Source organism: Varroa jacobsoni, unplaced genomic scaffold (assembly GCF_002532875.2).
Source record: "Varroa jacobsoni isolate VJ856 unplaced genomic scaffold, vjacob_1.0 scaffold_441, whole genome shotgun sequence".
NCBI lineage: Eukaryota > Metazoa > Arthropoda > Arachnida > Mesostigmata > Varroidae > Varroa > Varroa jacobsoni.
This window is the reverse complement of record NW_019213343.1, coordinates 380372-390346: the sequence shown is the minus strand read 5'-3', so window position 1 is coordinate 390346 and position 9975 is coordinate 380372. Positions and strand designations below refer to the sequence as shown.

Genomic DNA, 9975 nt, shown 5'->3' with positions numbered 1-9975 from the left:
TCAGCCACAACGATGAGTGACGTTTTTGCTCGGAACGGCTCATCACGATAAGCTGAAGGGCTGAAAGCTCAATAGCAAAAGACTTTTGGATCGTTTTTGCCACTGGCAGCGATGACACTAGCTTTAAGCCGTTTGGACACCATTCCTCCCCTGCGGAACTTTATCACAGTAACATTGCTGGCGGTTTTTTTTTCAGAATACTTCTTGTGTACATATACCGAGCTATTTGCCACAGCAAAAATACGTTTATTTGGAATTTTGGAACAAAATAACAAATTCATTATAGCGGAAAGGCGAAGACGGTGCGTCTTTTCGTTTTCCCGGTATGACCAAGGATCAGTATTATCCAGTATCTTCGTTACTAACGAATCTCTACAGGAATTGAAAAGCTAATTTTTTTTGCCAGATATCGACGGCTTACGTTATTGCCAAGTTTCGTGCGGCCTCTGAAAAATCCAATAGATATTTCCCTATGGGGGACCGAAAAATCCTCAGTAGGGGATATATTTAAATGTCATTAAAAAATCATTAAAATGATTTGAAAAGTCATTTTTGATACACCCACTTGAATTTTTTATGCAAAGGTTAATGGCCATTTTGGAAAGGAGAGTATTTAGTGCCAGTTAAGTGGTCTAGACCGGCTCGAACAGTTAGTCTTTTTGAGTTTGCACCTTTTGGATCTTTAAGCCATTTTGAGCCCTCGAATTTTTACGGCCTTTGGCCTATTACCACCTCAAAATTCAGTTGCAATTGTTTGTATGTAGCGTCTGTGGGCGACGTTTTAACCACCTTTTTATATCCACCACTATCGCTTAATACATAGTAATTATTGTAAAGGTTATTTACGGCGTGAAGAAAGAACAGTGTTAACTCCCACATTGAGGCTGTGGTCGCGGTAGATGCGACAATATTGAGTACATCTGGCGGCCAAGAATAACATATCTAGCGATCTTCAAATAATACCGGGAGCTATCTGTTTTTTTTAGATACAGTCTACGAAACAAAAGATAAAGGAAGACGTCTTCTATATATATATAAGACGCACAATAAATAAATAAATAATATGGTAGCTGTGGCTATAAAAGAAAGGCTAGGGCTACGAAATTTTTAATGGCACTTCCAAGAGAACTAATATTCAGGAATACGTTCACTATAGAACGTTCACTACTACGAACTATGTCGTAGACGTAAGGACGACGGCTAGAAAGGATAACGACTCAAGCCCATTTCACGCTGAGATTGTAAGAAGATAATATATATATATGTGCTAAACATGGTGGACATACAAACGATGAACCGCAATGAGATTTACTATGTTTCAGTAATATTAGCATATGTGCGACAATGCTAATTTCAATACTGATTTTAGAAAGCTGCTGTTTATTTATAGTTTATAGCGCAAAACAGTCCGCTACAATTTTTAACAGAAGTTACTATTTTCTGGCCTATATGTCATAGCCTATAGGGCAGCACTCTAAATATAATCTCATTCTGATGTCCTTATATAGGCTGGAAGGTATGGAGCACACACGTTCTCTTAGTAACGCCTCTTTGGATTCAGTAACACAATCCATATCCAATAAATCCACGACAGCTAAACGACGACCAACTTACTGTTGAATGCATATGATAAAAGCCGTACCAGGTTGTTGCTTTTATGTGCTTTTCTTGCCACATGCCTCTTTTTGATCCCTTTGCCCCACCTTTCTAGCCGCCCAATCAAATCAGTCTTCATGGTTTTCATCAAGATGTAACAACGAGTTGTTGTTATTGAATGTCGCCAACACGAGCCATGCCCTAAGCCGTGGTAATTTTACTCCACGTTCTGTGCCCGCTTTGGCCCCATCCATACATCCGTCCGTCCAACTGATTGACTTTACATTTGAGCCCTAGTCGCACAAGGAGCCACGAACAACGTCGACCTAAATCCGACAGCGGCAATGGGCCGCTCCCCCGCGATCAAAGAAGAAAGCATATTCGGCCGCTCGTCGCTTCCCTGCAGACCGGCACTTTCTTGTATAGCCGCATGGTAAACAGTGACTCTTACAGAAAGATAAAAGGACAGAGAGAGATGTATAAGGAGCTGTCTGGGGTCGGCTGACAAACCGGACGGGGGCGCAGTCCTGCCGTACCCCTATCTCTGTTCCGCCCAGATAGATCGAAAACTTTGCCAGTAAGTCAAAGTGAGTGAGTTTCTTAGCTCGTTGTCCTCGATTCAGAGAAGAACAGCCAGAATTTGGGACCATCGCAACATCATCAACTGACTCTGCAGCACACTCTGTGCTCACCTATAGGACACGTTCGGCATGTCCTGTATGATTTTAACATCGTCCCATTTTAAGGCCAGGAGAGGTAGACGCAGTCCTTCGTAGAACACGCTAGAATTTAGGCCAATGCAGTGTAACATCGTATTGGGTTGGATTCCAGCACGGCTATGCGATAGAGAGAGTAGCGTCTGGCCCACGCTGTCTTTACTCGAGTTCATCGGGAACATCTGATTCTGAAATTGGTGTCCACGAACAACTGCTTCTGCGAGCGGCGGAGTTCGGATCTGCTAACGTGCAAGCAGCCTAGCAGGTTTTACCGCTAGACGACCGCAACGACGAAGACTAGGTAAGCAATCCTAATTCTGCATATTCAGCCCACAGTTCTTTGCCCCCCTCCAAACCCAGTTTCAATTTCCCGAGCACGCATACAGACAGCTGCTATTGCTGTCGGTTCTTCTTCTTTCTCAGAGCTTCTTATCTCCCGCAGTTGTGTAGCTCCCACCAAATCTCCGATCGGGTCGGGTTTCATCCAAAGGTACCGACCGCGTCACCGCTATCAGAGGGGGTGTTCTGGGTGGCTAACAAGGCTTGGACTTGGGCTCTAGCTAGGAAAGGAGACTCGAGTCTGATTTGAGGTTGTTTGCCCCTACCTACAGCAATGAGGCAGAGGGTGCGGCCCTTACTAGACTAGCCATTGGCACTCAAGTCGGATTTTATTGCTCGCGTAAATATGTTGTTGTCCTACTCGGACTTATACTGAATCAACAGTCTTCCGACTCCAACAACAACCGCAACAATAGAATTAAACACATACAGTCGTTATTTATTTATGGGACCCAGCTTTGCAAACGTTAATCTCGTAAACACATGTCAATAGTTGATTAGTCATCCCAATCTCATCCGTTACAAAGCTTCTTAAAAAAGTAATTAGTAATAATAGTCATAACCATTTCAGCAGAAAAAAGTACATCGTACTTCAGATGGAAGGACTTCGTCATATGTTGTTGAAGAGCAAGCCTTGAACGAATTCCCAGTGCAACGTAAACGTGATAGGAGACTGGCGAATGGAATCATTTATAAAGAAGGAAATAGGTAAGTAAAAACAAATCTATGAAAGGAGTGTGTATATATGCTTATGCCGTTGGTCCGAGACTGGCAATGCATCACCTGGCAGCTATTTATTATTTTCTGACTTCCGTTATAAAAGTCAGTGGAGGACGGGTAACTAGAGGCTAGACCGAAGGTACTACCTATGACGAAATAGGACGGCAAACCTTAGACATATTTGCCGATAGCCATAGGCACACTCTATATTCATAGGGGGCGGAAAAAGTCGTATAACAATTGAAAACAAGTTACTTGAGAGCCGGAGAGTCATTATTACAAAAATCTGCTGATAAATCCATTATTTATTGCAATTATCTGCGCATCTCCGCTGATTTTAAGTGAGGTCAAATGTAGATTCTCCAACTGTCAGGTGACTTTTACTTCAAACTGTCGGTATAACCTTATCATACCCTGCATAGATTGAAATATGCCTCCAGTGGAACACGGACCGAATTTCTATGGGCTACTATATTCCTCGTAGCACCATTCATTCGACCTTAATTACTCAAAATAATTGCACGATGTCTATGTAGTGGGCACCGACCGGCCCGCCCAATTTGACAGCTGTTGCGTACACTTGCCTCGTTTTCAACGGTTCTTCGACAAAGTAGCAGCCTTTGCAGCTCATCAGCTGATGAACGCTAAGTCTACGACCGTTGCGATGTTCATGTTGTCTACGAATGAGGAACGCGGTTTCGATGCCCTACCTTGTCCGCCAATACGTTGACAAGGAAAAACAATAAATGTACAGTTTCCTCATCAACTTCACATAGGCCCTCGGTGCCGGCAGACGGGAGGACGGCGATGCTGGGTGCTACGGCTTCGCTGGCGTCACTGTCTTTAGGAGACAGCCTGCCCCAACTTACCGGCCCCGTTCGGGCAAGCCGATGAGACAACTGTGACTAATCAATTTCTAACGAACCATCCTTTACATGCATTTATTTGCCTATCTGTTCATTTTTATTGAGCAGTGACACAAGACAAAAAGACATTGGACTCCACAAGCGCTTACGCCGTTGACCATGGAAGGCTCGAGGGCGTACGTTAATTGCGTTACTCCCCACTCTTGAAATGCCTCCCGTTGCTTGCGCCAATAATATCTTGATAACTTTAGCAAGAGGAAGAGATGGGGTGACTGAACCACTGAAAAATCAGAAGTTATGCACAGCTGAGATTTCATTACCCCCCCCCCCTGAATATGTTTGTACAGGCACACTTATTATGAGTAAGTTGCAAAAGTAAACACAACAATATGATAAATGTTTGATATATTTCTTTATTTACGTAAACTGTTTGTTAGCTGTGCGTTGTTAGGGACGATCCCAAATAGCAACCGCTAATCTTATAAAAGACCTAAGGGTAATTAAAAAAGTATTAAAAGATTAGTTGGAATACGACAATATATATATACACCGTATGGTGTTCGAATTAGCTTAAACACTGGTGAGCTCTTCGTCGCAATAGGTGTGATGTATTTGTCTGCTACCCTTGTTAGCAGCCGAAACTCAGAGAAAGCAATAAATCCGTAATGGCAAACAACCGTTGTTCTCATACTTTGAACAAAAATTAGCTATCGTTCAATTCGCCCGCTTTGGACCCCGTCATCGAGACTTCGGGGCATTCATCGGAGGTTCTGGGGCACCCCACGTCGATAGCGTTCCGGGTTGCAAATAAATGAGCGGCTACACAAAACCCGGAAACAGGTTCTAGTTTAACACAAAGGAAAACTTACACCGGCGGAAAAATGGTGCAGACTTTAAAGTTGATCGTCGTTGATTCAAAAGTGCATTTCTATTGATCCTGCTCATGTTTATATGAAAGCACTAATGAAAAGATCTGAGGTAAATGAGCATCCCGCGCAACCGATTGTTTACGTAGGCCTCGAGCAGAGGCTATATGTACTAAAAGTCAGACAGATACTCTCTGAAAGTAATAGAACAAAGAGATTTAACTAGTGTGATTCAGTATTTGATAGCAGAAGCAAATTCTCGGCAGCAAATATTCTTGTTATGGTGTCCAGTAATGAAGACTATTATGCCATCACGCTACTTCTTGGAACGTACCGCTAAAGGACTTCGCCTGCGTGTTTTACGGGTGAATCTGTAACCGTAAATAGCTGAGTATTTGAACATATTTGAAAAAAGACCATATGTCTTTCAATAAGATGCTGCATCGATTCACACAAGCCAATTTGTGTGGACTGGGCACTTCAGAACATAACAATGTTTTGGGGCGGACATATATGATCGTCGAAAGGCCCAGATTTGAATTCGTTAGGTTAATCTGTATGGAGCATTTTTAAACGAGAGTCCAAAGAGTTTTGACGTGACAGCGTCAGCTCGCTCACTCGTACTTTTGTCAAGAAAACGATTGCAGGATAGAACGTTTGGAGCGAGTCGCAGAGCTGCTTGCGGCTTGAATGACCCAAATGATTGTATGCAAATCGATAATATTACCCATTTTATTGAATTTGAGAATATTTACTGTACGAAAAGCGATTATGGTGGAAAATTCCGAGAAATATAATAGTTTCATCATCGCCTGATCCGTCCTTACGCCACAACACGGTATATTGTGAGATGCACCTTTGAAATTGAGCACAATGACATTGTAAATCTATACCGAAACATCGATATGGTAGGACATCGTATTCGTGGAACACCTAGCTGATTTAGGAACGTGGCCAACTTTCAGATTGCTTCGAATAGTTCAGGTGACACCAATATGAGCGCACGGGTAAATCTAGCTTTCATTTGCTGCATCTCTGCCAGCATCTCCTTCCCACAAGCCACCTGGTAACGGCTCCAAACCTATCGTATACAACAGATTTTCGCGTTGAGCAGGAACTTATGTTATCAGCAAGTGCCTGTGTTGTACATAATGCCGCCCGACACGACATCGCAACGAGGCAATCCGTGACGTTCACCCCTTAGACTGACAGGTCCGGCGCAAACCGTTACCAAAACGGTAACCAACGACCAATGGCATCACCCAGCATCGGCAGCGTCTCGTCTATCCGAACTCTTCGCTGGCGTCTGTTCTTTGGTTACCTAGCAGACGTCTGAGTGGTGATATCCCTGGCAGCAGCAGCAGCTTCCGCAGATATAACCCACAGCCACAACGGCGGCTGTGTGTGAACTGCAAGTGAGCGCCGGCCTGAGAGAGAGTGACAGCAGCGATTTACGCAGAGCGCATTTGTGGCCCGCACAGTTAAGGTCCATCAATATGGTCGCTATCGGCGGAAGTAGCCGACAGCCGGTGACTACCCACAACCGGTAGTAGCTGTCGGCCTATTGCCCTATGGGTGTTAGTGGCTATAGTTGTTCCAGTAGGGGGTTCGTTCCACCAGCGCGGAGACACCACCAGACCGTGCGCGCCGCCTCCATGTGCACCCGCCATACTACATACAACGTGCCCTGGCATCCTCGCTGTTCTTCCTCGTCTTCGTTGACCCGGACAAGATTCGAGTCGCTCCGGTTTTGTTCAGCTTCCCGCCATTTAGCTTTGTCCTGCTGGTTTGTCCGCCTGCCCTAGTCGCAAAGGCACTCGCGGCCCGAGTAAGTCCTTTTGCAAGCCGCTTGCTTGTGACCATTGGGCCTATTCGGCGGTTTTCGGCGCTCATTGTTGGATGTCCCTCAACATCCGCCCACATTTGCCGGTAACTGCGGCAAGCCGGCAGCTGCCTTCTGTTCGAGCGTAGTTTCACGCCGCGCGAAAGAAAGGCAACACGCAGAGGTAGGAAGTGAGAGAAAAGAGGGATTGAAGCCAAGAGACACGCACGCCCTCACATCTATTTGCTGCTACACTATTTCTGCACTTCTTCCTTGGTAACTATCGCAAACAAGCCCAGGGGACAAAAGAGCCTGGCCTACAATCTGTCTAGGTACGTGGCCTGATAGAGTGCGAGTGATACAAAGCCTGTTCACAGGAAAGGAGATGAAACTGGAAGAAAAACAGCGAGCTAAACACCAAGTTAAGAGTCCGGGCGCTCTTATCGGGATCTGATTCTCCAATGTCTGCAGTTGTAGTGACGATAGTGACGGCGATGTCAGGAACACCCAGATTTCTTACACTCGTACCAAACATAGACGTATAGCATAATAGTATTGGTGCCTTACTGATCACAGTACACTATATGCAAGTTTCTCCATGGCAGGAGTACTGCTTAGAGTAACAGCAGTCCTCGTCGTGTGGGTTTGTATATACACAAAGAGGCGGGTCTGTGATTAGACTCAACTGAAACTCTATCTCTCTCTCGGACCATCGATACTTGCAAACACTGCATTGTAACTGTCAAGTCTATGATCGACTAATGGCTATGGATGAGCAGTCTTGTCTACCGACAAGAAACTGTTCATAACGGATCGTCTGCATTGGGTGTGTAACTATTAGTCAAACGCTAAGGGAGTGATCCACCATCAGGCTATGAACTGGCGTAACAGAAGATATCGCCATACTATATCTTCCCCCTATGACGGCAGCACAAAGATGGTCTGTAAATGATACATTATCAGGAAGTGGAATTGTCCAGTAGCAATAGGAATTAAACCGATTCTTTGTACGTGTGAATAGCACAAACGGCAATCTATTCAAAGATCTGCTTCTTCCTGCCTAATGGCACAATCGATCTGCTATTTTCTCCATGGTGGAAATTAAAGTCTGGGATTATTTTCGCACATATGGCACAAGCTCAAGCTTTTCTTGTTTTTTTCAACAAGGACATTTTCCATTTTTCTATGTTAGTTCACCTTTGATAGGTCCAGAGGTAGTAATTTACTCAATACAGTAACTTCAGAAACGATTTTGCGGAATCTCCTGTTTGGGGGGCGGACGTCAAACAGGATCTATGGTGTATCTACCCGACGTGGTTCGCCAAGAGCTCAGTGTTAATCTGTGAAAGGTTGAAAGAAATTTTCTCTCTTTTTATATGAAAAAAAAATCATACTAAATGATTCACTTAGAACTCTATGAATCGTCTATTAACGGAGATCATATGATATGCCCTACTGACTGTTCTGGCAGGTCATACGACCTGAGCTTACCTTACTTTTTCTACGCGAGATATCAAACTTTACTATTAATGAAAATCACTAGGTTAACGCACCACTTTTAATGTTGTTTTTGCTAGTTTTTTTTTTTTTTTTTGCTAGCTCCTGGATAGTCAAGCTAAAGCGGAAGTGCCCATATAGCTGTTTCAGCAGTTCGAAAAAATTAAGAATTGAATATTGCGAAATTCGAGTTACTGCTTCCTTTTAATCTACCGCTGCTATATGTATATATCAAATCTATGCTGCAGTAAAGCAGCGTAATGAACATTCTGAATAAATCACATGAGCATACTGCTAAATCGGTTTCAGGAACTCAAGATGACATTATGGCTTAACTTGTAGAAATAACATAAACTGGAAAGTTTATAATGACAAGACAAAGGCCAGTTTGTCCAAGGAATTGTCTCTGCAGGCGGACGTGAAATACGCGAGCGAGATAAATGATCGAGGCGTTTCGGTCGGCGTGATCATTTGAACCTCTCTGTTTAGTAAAAAAAAAAATGGCCAGTCGAAGTTTTATTGTGCACATTTGTATCATTCTGTGATTCGTCGCCCTTTACTACTAAAGATAGGTAAAGGAGTATTTGCCAACGGGGGCCATGGCCTTTTTGGCTTTTCCGGTAAAGGCTGAACGTCTCGATGGAAACTGATACGACTGATTAATTCTGCAAGCGTGTAGCAAGCGTGTTTTCCATGTATCCGAAGTAATTCAGGAAACACGAATCAGCCATGACTATTGCACTGATGTTCGCGTATCGTAAATTAAGCCTGCACAAGGAACGGACCCTTCGGATCTACCAGGTTTATGTCAAATGAACCTTAAAACAAGCTGAAGCACCTAAGTAAAGATAGTTCATGCCAAAAGCATATTAGGTCAGTTCATCCTGTCTTGCAACTAGAGTGGACGACATGCGTGACAGTAGTACGAGTTCGCATAACTGCTTTTCCATCTGCGAAGGCTATTGAAGCTGAGGTATTGCTATTGAAGTCAGATTTCCTTTTCCAGATTCCAGAGAAGTCCTTTTTTCTAGCTTATATGTATTTTAGGTTTAGGATGCCAGTCGCCACATGTTGCGGTCAATGGACGTGGTTCATTACAATTTTTGCTACCGATTTATCATTGTTCAAGCGACCTGGTCATCGTTGATGACGTTTGTGCGTCATAATTTCGCTGACCTTAAAGTCTACACAATGTACGACAACGATAAAATAAAACTTTCTTTTAGTCAGCTTATTAGATTGGTAGAGTGCCATTGAGAGTAATTTGCAGGACATGTCGAGTCATCAATAGTACAAGCGAATGATAGGACCGCGTGCAACCTTCTGCTAAATTTTCACACTGAATTTATACAGACCGTGCCTCATCAGAGAGCTCACAGTCATTCAGATTTCCTGACGAACTTAAATTGGCGTACAATTTAAGTACATAATTTCTTTGGCCAACTTCAGTTTTCTTCCGTCTTCTTATTTCTACGTTTCATTTTTTGTTATTCTGGCACACGCCACCACGGCGCCAGTTGGCCATAAAAAAAAAAAATCCGTCGTACGCTGGG

At 43.6% G+C, this 9975-nt stretch overlaps 1 long non-coding RNA gene across 1 annotated transcript; it reads left to right on the top strand.

Annotated features, from left to right (window-relative positions):
* Positions 1 to 2605: 2605 nt before the first annotated feature.
* On the top strand, positions 2606 to 9417 carry LOC147753488 (uncharacterized). Its single transcript, XR_015311077.1, has 3 exons — positions 2606 to 2802; positions 3223 to 3359; positions 8732 to 9417. It is a non-coding gene; the product is annotated as an uncharacterized LOC147753488 (long non-coding RNA).
* The last annotated feature ends 558 nt before the right edge of the window (positions 9418 to 9975 follow it).